Source organism: Thamnophis elegans, chromosome 4 (genome assembly GCF_009769535.1).
Source record: "Thamnophis elegans isolate rThaEle1 chromosome 4, rThaEle1.pri, whole genome shotgun sequence".
Lineage (NCBI taxonomy): Eukaryota > Metazoa > Chordata > Lepidosauria > Squamata > Colubridae > Thamnophis > Thamnophis elegans.
In genome coordinates, this window is record NC_045544.1 from 55,129,637 (window position 1) to 55,141,925 (window position 12,289).

Here is a 12,289-nt window from a genome sequence, read left to right on the forward strand (position 1 = left end):
CGTGATAATCTTTTGCGGCCTTCTGACAAAGAAAGTCAACGGGGAAGTCAGATTCAAAACCACATTATTAACTTAACAACTGCAGTGATTTGCTTAACAAAACCGGCAAAAAAGGTCATAAAGTGGGGCAAAATTCTCTTGCTTAACAATGCAAATTTTGGACTCAATTGTGTCACAAGGATTACCTGTAATAAATTAGCATTTAATTCAGAAACCAGGCCACAGCATTCTATCTCAGATTACTATCTTTTAAAAATGTTTTTAAAATGTAGAGTAAACCAGACCAAACGTTTAGGTTTATTCACTGCTGGTGAATCTGGTGAGTGTTACACTAACCTTTGGAATTACACTTATTGCACATTGGAATTACACTTATTGTAATTCCTGCTTTGGAATTACACTTATTGCACATTTTCTCTAAACTGCTGATAAAGCAATATAACAATTCAATATTTTTAAACATTTGAAACTAGGGCACTAAATATCTCAGAGCAGGGAATCTAGAAATCACTACATAATAACATACAAGCCTTGACTTTCATAAGGAGACACATCTTTTTAAACTGAATGGTTGAACAGAATTTAATGGTTAGCACATTATGACTAGATAAAGGAAAATGATCATCAAGCCCCCTGCAATGAAAGGTGAAATAGATCAGGGAATAGAATAACATAGAATAACAGACTTAAAGTTGCCAAGAGTGAAGACCCCTGCATTAGGAAACTTCAACTTCAGAATGGGGCTGCGCAAATATGGTAGAAGTGTGGTGCAGTGGTTAGAATAAGGTGACCAGATGTCCCGATTTTGGCGGGACAGTCACGATTTTACACAATTTGTCCCGCGTTCTGGGGCGTTCTTAAAAAGACCCGATTTTTGTGACGGACCTGGAAGTAAGCCTGCCCTGCCCCCAGCCCTGTATATTCGTCCCGGCTGGCCGCTATTTTGTCCCTTCTGTCTCCCCATTGCTCAGAAAAGCAACTTCGGGAAGGTCCTTTCCTAGCAGGCAGGTTCTAGGACACCTGCCACCACCAAAGGACCTTCCTGGAGTTGCTTTTCTGAGCAATGGGGAGACAGAAGGGACGCAATCTTCTTTCATTCTCCCTCTGCCTCATTCACTCGTTCGGGCAGCCGAGAACGAAAGAAAATCGCATATCAAGGACAAAGGAGCCTGCAGCCTCCTTAATTCAAACGTTCAGGCAGCGGGGATGGGGGGGGCCTTTCTCGCACGCCTTCTTCTCTGAAGCCGCGCCGGATTCAGCAAACCGGGCAGCGCGTGCCCTTGGGGTTGTGCAACAGCCAAAGAACAGGAGGCGAGAATTTGGGTGCTGCACGAGCCCACGGGCACGCCCTACCCTCTTCTCTCAGATAGCCGCCTGGTTAAAAAGGAGGAAGCGACTCCGCTGGTCCGGAGCCCATCCGGGAAGACAAGGAACGCAAGGGGGATGCCTCCCCCCGCAGATGGGCTCCGGACCAGCGGAGCCTCTTCCTCCTTTTTAACCAGGCGGCTATCAGAGAGAAGAGGGCAGCGTGTGCCCGTGGGCTTATGCAGCAGCCGAAAATCGCGTGGTTAAAAAGATCACATGGTTAAAAAGGAGGAAGAGGAGGCTCCGCTAGTCCGGAGCCCATCCACGGGGGCAGGGATCCCCCTCGCGTTCCTCGTATTTCTCGATGGGCTCCTCCTCCTTTTTAACCAGGCGGCTATCAGAAAGAGGAGGGCAGCGCAAAGAGGAGCAGAACGGCCTTAATCATGTCGAGCTGCCCAGTCAAAAAACCTTTTCCTTCTGTAGAAAAAAAAAAGGGGGAAAGAAATTCCAGAGACCGACTGAAAGAGGGAATCCTCAGCCAGGGCACCCTTTGCTCCGCCACAGCAACCTTTTCAAGCAGGATCAGACTAGTTTGAAAGCCTCACCTTCTACTTCGGCGGGGAAATTCCCTGCCGCCCAGGCTCCGTCCCGCAGAAAAAATCCCCTTCGCCAAAGCTCGAGAGGCAAGCGCTGCCTCCGCCTGCCAGAATCTCTGGAGAGAATTTTGCAACTAGCTGAGGAGCGGCAAGCAGCGGACTTGAGCATTTGGATGCATTCAGCCAAGGTTCTGCTGAGCCCCGCTACTTTGGACGACCCGATGGATTTTACGATGGATGTGCACCCCCGGGAGATGTTGAAGAAGGACAGGCAGCTCAGCCTGATCCAGGACGACAGGCGCAACAGCGGCCTTACCGACAGAGACAGAGAGACACACCAACAGAGTGAGAAAACACACACACACACACACACACAGAGGGAGGGAGGAGAGACAGAGAGAGAGACACAGAGAGAACAACAGAGAGAGAGAGAGAGACGGAGGGAGGGAGATAGAGGCAAAGAGCCACACAGAGTGGGGGGGCTGAAGGAGTGTTTATGCACAGAAGGGGGATTTAAAAATTTCAGAGTGAATCCAGGAAGAGGGAAGAGATGGAGGATTGGCTTTTTCGCTCCGATTTCTGAGTATGTTAGTGACGGGAGGAGGAGGAGGACGAAGGAAGGGGTTGCATTTTGTCAGATACAGAGGGGGGGGGCCTGAAGGAGTGTTTATGCACAGAAGGGGGATTTAAAAAATTTCAGAGTGAATCCAGGAAGAGGGAAGAGATGGAGGATGGCTTTTCGCTCCGATTTCTGAGTCTGTTAGTGACGGAGGAGGAGGAGGACGAAGGAAGGGGTTGCATTTTGTCAGGCTGACAGCGCATTCTGTGGCGTTTTTAAACAGTCCCTTTTTTTTTTTAAGCACAAAAGGAAAAATCTGCAAAAAGTCACGGGGAGGCCCTGGGATTGTTCCTCGCAAAGCCTCATGGTCGCAGAGAATGCAAATGAAGGTGCTTATCTCCCCGCCTGGCTCCGTATCCTTCTATCAATCGGAGTCATGCTGAGTCCCATTCAGAGGGCAGAGGGACGCTGTGGTTTTTTTGTTTTGTTTTACCTATGTTCTCACAACCATGCAAAGGTGGGTTTTATGCTACAAGGATCTTTCTTTCCCTGTCTGCGTTTTCGATTTGCAGTCAGTCTTTGCTTCGGATTTTAAAGCATCGTTTCTCATTCCTTGCAAAACTAGGGAAACGGCCGGGCTGCCTCCCTCCCACCCTTTTCCTTGCAGCACCCTCGGTTGCAAACATGTTCCCCTGATTTTGGTTTATAATCGTGCGCAGCCCAATGCGATCCAACAAATAGGAAAATTGTAATAATGATCTTCTGATTTTATTTGGTCTCTGCTGCCCCCCCCACCCCAACCCCGTTAGCCCTTGGGTTTTGTTCCCCTCCCAAGGAGAGAGTGGGAGGAGCGGACGGAGGGAGGAGGGGGAAGGAAAAGAAGACGGGGGAGAAGCTGGAAGGAGAAAGATGGAAGGACAGGAGAAAGAATAGGAGGAAGGTGGAGAAAGGAGAAGGAGGACGATGGAAGAAGAAAGAAGGAATGAAACAGAAGAAGGGCGGAGAAACGAGGGAAGGAGGTAGGAAGAGACGGGGAAGAGGGAAAGAGCAGAAAGACAAAGAGACTAGACGTTTGATAGGCAAGCGGAAGGAGGAAGGACGGAAGAAAGAAAAGGGAGGAGCGAGGAAGAAGAAAAGCTGCAACTAGAAAGGAAAGGAGGAGGGAGGAGGAAGGGGAAGAGAGGGATACGAGCAAACAGACCAGAGAAGGTGAAGGTAGATAGCAGAAGGGAGGAAGAAAGAAGAACTAGGAAGGAGGGAAGGTGAAAGGATGGAAGGAGGAAGGAACAGAAGCGAAGGGGAAGAGAGAGATGGAAAGACCAGAAAGACAGAGAAGGTAGATAGGCAAAGAAAGGAAGCTGAAAGAGTGGAAGGAGGAAGGAAAAGGAGGAAGGGAGTGAGTGAGGAAAGAAGAGAGGATGGAAGGAGAAAGGAAGGAAGAGAGGAAAGAGCAGAAAATGGATAATGTGAAGGTAGATAAGCAAGAGGAATGAAGGAAGGAAGACGGGAGGTGTCTTGAGGAGGGGGGAAACGTTTAGTGACCAAAGTTACAATGGCATTGAAAAGTGACTGATGACCATTTTCGCACTTAGCGACCGTTGCAGCATCCTCATGGTTCACATGATCAAAATTTTGTTTGGCAACAGATTCGTATTTATGATGGTTTCAGTGTCCTGGGGTCATTAATCGCCTTTTGTGAGCTTTTGACACAATATAAAATTTTTAATGAAGGCCTTCCCCCCCGGGGGGTCAATGGTGTCCCTCTTTACCAATCTGAAATCTGGTCACCTTAGGTTTAAATGCACTACTGCAGGGTTCCAGCAGTTCAAATCTGTGCAGGGACCCCTGCCAGGCGAGCTGGAGGCTGCCACCCAGCGCGTACCGTCCTCTTCCACTCCATGCCTCAGGTGGGGGCGTCTCACCTTCTCGCGCTAAGCGCTCTGTCTCGCGCAGCTCCTCTTCCTTGTCTCCCAAGAGGCGAATCTGCGCCGCCAACGCCGAACGGAAGCCGCCGGGCTGTTCTCCTGGCCGGGAATGCTGGTCCAGGTAGCGCCGAAGCTCCGGTCTGGCGAACAAGTCGCGCAAATACGGCTGGCTGCTGAGCCAACGTCGCGGGCAGGGTTTGCCTTCCGCATCCGCGAACGGGCGGCAGGCACAGAGGGAAAATAAACGGCGAACTTCCGCCAGGCCGGTGGACTCCGGCCGAAGCACCACACATGCCGAGGTCAACCGGGCGCCACGTTTCCGCTTCCCGTATGTGTCGCTTAGCGCAATGCCTGCCGGAAGTCGCCGCTCTATCCTCTGCTCTCTATGAGGATACCAGTAAATGCGAAATAAATGAGGACCGAGGAGTTAGTTAGGTTGTAATTCGCGTTCTAAGCAGGACACCGTCATACCACAAAGGAGGGAGCATTTGTCCCTTAGAACAGAGTACGGCTGGAATGGACCTTGGAGGTCTTCTAGTCCAGCCCCACACACGCCACCCACCCACCCACCTACCTACTACCTACCTACCGGTTCTTCTTGACTACAACCATGTTGTTTGTATCTTAAAATTTATATTGTTTATTTGTTACTAATGATTTGGCTAGCTTATTAGTAACTTATGACTATTACTAAGTGTTGTATCTTATGATCTGAATAAATATTCAATTTATTTTTCTTCATGTATACTGAGAGATATGCACCACAAGGCAAATTCTTTTAATTCTATTCTGTTCTATATATTCCTATCCTATTCTTATCCTATTCCATTCTATTCTTTCAGACGAGTGACTGTCCAATCTCTCCTAAAAACCTCCAGTGATGGAGTGCTTACGATTTCTGAAGGCAAGCTGTTCCACTGGTAATTGTCCTCACTGTTAGGAAGTTTCTCCTTAATTCCAGGTTGCTCTCTCTCCGATAATTTACAATCCATTGTTGTACTGCCCTCTGGTGCTTTGGAGAATAATTTGATTCCCCTCTTCTTTGTGCAGCCCTTCAAATACTGAAATACTGCTATCATGTTCACCCCTAATTCTTCTTTCCTTTAGACCAGGGGGTAGTCAACCTTTTTATACCTACCACCCACTTTGTATCTCTGTTAGTAGTAAAATTTTTCTAACCGCCCACCGGTTCCATAGTAATGGTGATTTATAAAGTAGGGAAGTAACTTTATAAAATAATAAAGCAGAGTTACAGCAAACCCCTACCGCCCACCATGAAAGCTGGCAAGCCACTAGTGGGCCGTATGGCCCAGGTTGACTACCAGCTTAGACTATCCAGACCCCAAATCTTAAGGTGGTCCCCCCACACACATGTGAACATGAAGTATAATGTTTGAGTGTCATCATCATCTCCTCTTTGTTATTCCAATTCATTTAAGAATCCAGAAAAAAAGAAAAGAAAAAAAGCTAGGGCCAGGCTAAAAAGAACTGCGACAACTGCCGAAAATTGCCTGAATAGTAATAGCAATAGCACTTAGACTTGTATACGCTTCATGTGCTTTACAGCCTTCGAAGTGGTTTAGAATCAGCATATGCCCCCCAACAATCTGGGTCCTTATTTTACCGACCTCAGAAGGATGGAAAGCCTGAGTCACCCTTGAACTGCTGAACTGCAGCTAGCGGTCAGCGGATAAGTAGCCTGCGTACTGCACTCTAACCATTGAGCCACCTCGGCTCTATCAAGGGTAGTCCCAAGCTAGACTAACCTTCTACGGTTAGCCTCAGCAATGATTGGAAATGCGCTGGCTTTAACGAAGCTTAGATGGGACGGAAGAGACTGGAGCGGGATGAATGTCGAAGCTATGTGGCCTGGGTCTATTGGACTACAACTTGATTTAGACTTTTCCACAACTGCGCCTAGGCTGTCTGCTGGTCTTTCAGAAAGTCAGAAAAACTCACAAAGACCAAACTATTCAGATAACTTTCCCTGATGGGACAGCTGCTGCCAACTCTACTTTTATAGATCTTATCTGGGCTTAATGGCATGGTTTTTGTTTTAATATTGTTGCAGTTGTGTTAATCTTATCGTGGATGTTTCAACTCGTGTTGGTGCTACATAAGCCAGGAAAAGTCTGTGTTGACGGGTTAGGGTTAGAAATAGGCAAAGGCATAGAACTATCTTTAATTACTACATTATGATCATCATTTCCACCCATAACAAATAATAAGGGCGAAGAGGGAAGAATTGGAAACAGTGGGTACCATTGAATGGCTAATTAAATTATTCAGGGACCTCAAGAGGTTCAAAGTCCAATGGAATTATCTTTAATGTCTCCCAAGTACAAGGAGACAGCTGCTACAGCTGTCCTTTAAAATACCCCTTTTCTAAATCAAACAAACAGTGCACAATTGGAGAATAAATTTAAAGGGAATATGTCCTATCTGTCAGAAGGCATTAATACTGAAGGGAAGGAAAACCTCATGTCGCTCTTACTTTTTAAATCCTCATTGGAGATGTATTTATTTGAGTTTTATAGCCGCCATCTCAGCAAATGAATCTGGGCAGTTCACAATTCAAAATCATATATTACAATTAAAATCTAAAACATCTTAAAACATAAAAAAGGTAAAAAACATGAAAACAATAAAGAAGCGTTAAAATGTCTAATTCAAGTACATACAAATAAGATATTTGGCCTGTTAACATTATAGCCAGGACACTGTGTATTCCCCTAGACTCGGGAACATAGCCAGTCCTTTAAAGCTTTACAGAAGGCTAACAGGGTTGGGACTATTATAATTCCGAAAGAAGGATGTTCTACAGCAGGGGCTGCTGTAGAAAATGTTTGTCTTCTAGTCCCCCCTCCCTCAGCTGACATTCTGTGCCTGACAGGATCTGCAGCATGCTCATCCTGTTTGATCTAGCTGGAGGGTAGAAACTATGGAGAAAAGGAAAACCCTGATCCCAAGCCATGTAGGGCTTTGTAGGTGACAACCAGCACCTTCAATTGCACCTAGAAACCCAGTGCAACACCAGTGCAACTCATGCAGGAGTGGTGTTACAATGTGACGTATATCTAGCACCAGTTAATAACAATAGCGCTCAAACTTATATATCGCTTCGCAGTGCTTACAGTCCTCTCTAAGCCATTTACAGAGTCAGCATATTGCCCCCAACAATCTGGGTCCTCATTTTTACCCACCTTGGCAGGATGGAAGGCTGTCAACCTTGAGTCGGTGAGAATTGTCCAACTTGTGGCAGCCAGCAGAAGTAGCCTGTAGTACTGCATTCTAACCACTGTCCCACCACGTATCTTACCACCACACTATTGCGCAGCGCGAATCTTAAGTTGAAGTTCCTAATGATTTTCAAGGGCAGATCTTGCTATTCTCCACCCTCTCAATGATAGTTTATTTTTCAGTTGTCTATTCTGTGTGCCTGATAAAATATACTGGTGCTCCCAAATGACTCGCCTGCAGGGTTCCAAAGAGGTTTAGCTTACCTTTTATTAGGGACATGTTCCTCTCACATTGGAGCTTCCACTTGGGACAGTTCTTCTGGTTAGGAAGGTGAAGCTGGATCAGGCCAATCTGGTTAGGGAACTAGTGCTTTCCAACTGAATGGAACAAACCTTCCTTTCTGCAAACATCCAGATTTGCATGAAAAAGAATATAAAGTGCTGCTGGGCTTAATGCTGTTCAAGTCCACTCAGCGTTGACTGTTTATGTGTCAAATTAATGTTGAGTCAGTCCCCACATAAAGGAGAGATTCAACATAGAAATAAGGAGAAATTTTCTGACATAACAATCAACTAGTGGAATAGCTTGTCTTGGACACTGTGGGAGCTTCATCACAGGAAGTTTCAAAAAGAGACTGGACTACTGCTGTCAGAAATAGTATCGGGCAGGAGTGTCAACTTGAATTCCCCGGCATTGTCACGTGACATTGTGACCTTCCCCCCCCCCCGGTCACTAAACCGGATGTGGGCATGGCCAGCACATGATGCATGTGGCCTGTGGGCGCAAGTTTGACACTCCTTGTATAGAGTCTTCTGCTGAGCAGGGGGTTGATGAGATGACCTACAAGGTCCCTTCTAACTCTGTTATTCTATGCTATTCCCTAACGTAATCTTCCTATTTCATGTTTCACTGCAGTGGGCTGGATGATTTTTTTTTTTCTTTATCTAGTTATAATGCGCTGACCACTAAATTCGGTTCAATCATTCAATAAAAATGATATATCTTCCTGTGAAACGTGTGTGTAGTGATTTCTAGCTTCCCTGCTTCCGAGATATTTAGTGCCCTAGTTTCAAATATTTAAATATGAATTGTTATACTGCTTTATCAGCAATTTAGAACTAGTGCTTTCCAACTGAATGAAACAAGCCTTCCTTTCTGGAAGCTTCTCGATTTGTGTGGAAGGGAATATAATGGAGGTCGAGCAACTGCATGGCTCTAGTGGGCTTGCCACAGGACTGCCTCCTCTCATCCAATCACGTTGAGCATTCCTTTCTCATCTATTAGAGAAAACAGCCTGTCCAGCAGCCAATATTTTCCTTCCTTTTTATATCGACCTCATGGAAGATATTCACAAGGCCAGCATTACTAGTGCTAGATTTGACTGTCCCCCTTTTCTACCCATTTTCCAACAATTGTGCAGAAACCAACGACCCTTCATGGGAGGGGAAGCAAGTTTGCTGAGTATTTTTTCCAGGCCCGTTAAAGAATTTTCTTTTTTCCTCCTGTCTCAGGGTGGGAGTAGGGCACCCTACCAGGATATGAGGAAGAGCCTTAAAACTTCAATGTAACACTTTCATTTCCTGCTGAAAATCTGAGGGAAATCAAACAGCATTTGTTGGTAGTCTGCTGCTGAGCTGAGGGATAACACAAGGGCCTTGCATTGTTTATCCCATTTAAGTATGAAAACAGATGTTTGCGGAATCTAGGATGCAAGGTTTTTTTTTCTGAGTAGTTCTCCCAAATGCATGGCTTTTCTTTGCAAAAACAATCTGTCAGGACATATTTATTTTGGAGAAAGTGCGATAAGAGTGCATTGTCTTTAACCTAAATGTGAAGATTAAAACTTGCTTGTACTTGGAGTGTTGTTATCTGTACATCTCTGTTAGGTAATCTTAAACTCTACTCAGTTGGAACAAATAAATCCGATTATACCACTCCCTTTTATATTAACAATTTAAACAAGCTTCATGTATGAATTTACCATTGGTTTAGAGAAATTTAAAGAAGACTAGTTTAATAACCCCTTTCTTTCTGATGCACTATAGGGAACTCTGAGTTTGTTTAATCCCCATGGGAGCAGATTATATGCTGTGTATAAAGTAATTTGGATTTCTAATTCGGTCAGTAAATATTTACAGAGTAATTTCAAGAAAGGCTCAGTATCAGAGCTCCCGAGGAAAACAAGTGCTCTGTTGTTTACAGCCAGCAAGTGAAAATCTCTGTGGAGAGTTATTTCTAATTCCCCTCCTAGGAAAGTCATGTTTCTCCCCAATGAGGTAATTGCAAGAAATAGAATCATTGGAAATAATTTATGCCCTCTCACTAGCTTGTTTAGAATTTTCCTTGAATGGAGAAGCCCAGTTAAAAGAAACCAGGAATGAACTTGAAAAAATTCTTTCAAAAGGAAGGAATCACTGAAATATACCAGGCAATTGTTTTAATCTTCTTAATCTTTTTATCTCCCCATTGTTATTTAGGGGCTGTAGACAGGGATAGTTTCTGATACTCAAGACTGGAGATGTGTCTCCAACCACAAAAAAATCTTTTTGGGTTTGTGGTCCTTAGGATAGGTCTCTTGGATGCTAGAAGGATTGCTGCCTAAATGGACAGGATTCATACTCTCAGCCACAGAAGATCACTAGGTGATGTTAGGCCAGCCATCTCTCTCAAGATAGCCTATCTCCTAGGATTATTGCTGTAGGAACAAACAGTAGGAGGAGGGCATTACCCATGCCAAAATAAGCTCATCAGGGGTGGGTTGCTGCCGGCATTACTGCCCGTTCGCTCTGCACATGTGCAGAGTTGCCTGCAAATTCTTCTGCGCATGCTCTGAACATTAAAAACGGAGTAAAAAATATGTTAGACAACCTGGGACGGTTCGGGGGTGTGGCCAGCCTGTCATCTCTATGGTTCACAACCCAGTCCCAGTTTTCACTACCAGTTTGCCCGAACCAGTGCAAACCAATAGCATCCCACCTCTGAAGCTCATGTACAAAAGGCAGAATAAATATTCAATAAATAAAAACTAAGTTGGATTTAAAGAGTTGTCTCCAACTATGAGAGGGCCATCAATAACTGATGATAGATAGATAGATAGATAGATAGATAGATAGATATATAGATAGATAGATAGATAGATAGATAGACTAATTGCCAAAAGTATTCGCTCACCCCTCCACATAATCAGACTCAGTTGTGAGCGAATACTTTTGGCAATATAGGATAGCTAGATAGCTAGATAGCTAGATAGATATAGATAGATAGATTTAATTTGTACTTGGAAATTAAATAGGGTGGATTCCAGTTAGTACTTGTGTGAGAGATCTAGGAATTTTAGTGTGAGACACTTCATTGTCACTTTGAATGTACAATAATTGTCATACATTAAAATGAACTTTCTTTGCATAATGTGGCAAGTGAGAAAGAAGAGAGGGAAAGCCCTTTTGTATTCCCTCCTAACAAGACCAAATCCTGGTACTTCCATTTAATTGAATGGGACAGAAGAAGTCTGACTGTGAAGTAAGAGGAATTGAACTGTCTCAAAAGGTACTTTACATTCAGAATTTTCCCGCTTTTGTCCCATTAATTAAATTGAAGTAGCAACATTGGTCTTCTTGGAAACACATTGGGCTCAAATAGCTTGTTCTACAGTGTGTGAGCCTAGGTCTAGGGCACGGGGACAGTTGGGGCGTCAGCAGAGATTTGTCTTGACATTCCTCAGAACTCCCTCATCCACTTGATTTCAATATTATAAGATTCTTTTAATTGAAAAAAAAAAATCAAGAAAGGATCAGAAATCTGGGATGAGCACAGCAAAACACATGGCATATGGGAGGGCCTGTGAGATCTACGAGCCCAGTGCATTTTTTGGAAATACACCAGAAAAAAAGTAAAGCTATACAAGAAGAGTTTGACGGAGAGCAGCTTCATCAGTTTGCCCTTCTAAAGCAGGGTGTTCAACCTTGGCAACTTTAAGACCTGTGGACTTGCATTTCCCAGAAATCACTAGACAGCATGAAGCATGATTGAAGTCCACAGGTCTTAAAAGTTTCCAAGGATGGACACCCTGTTTTAAAGACTTTTGTGACTGGCCTTGTGACTGGGCAGTCCTTCCCAATGGCAGTTCTTCTACAAGAGTGTGGATGACACACAAACTAAAAAAAGAGGAAAATTACCCGTCCCCTGCTCTCAAAAAAATTGAATGTTCCAAAAACAGTATAATCTCTTGTCTTGCAATACCACATCACTGCTATAGATATTGTGGTTCAAAGAAAGAATGCATTCTAAAAGGATTTCATTCATTTCAGAATCCAAATAGAATATGATTCCTGGTAATTTCATGGACATATCAATGGACTTCTCATGAAAACAATATAGAAACTATTTGCTTAACAATCACCCAGTCACACATCATTCTAGTTCCTGTTAAACTGTATCCCTTTTTAATTCTTGCAAAGATTCATATTTTTCACCTAAACTGAAAACTTTCTTGAAAGCATGAATTCATTAAAGGATTAACATCTACATGTTAACTGTTGTATAAGCAACAAAAAGGTTTGTTGCTGTCTTGTTGTCATATGGCAACTATATTTATCATTCAGATACTAACACTTGGCATTTCTTTTTCCTTATTTTATAATTAAATTAGATTGGAAACCTTCAAT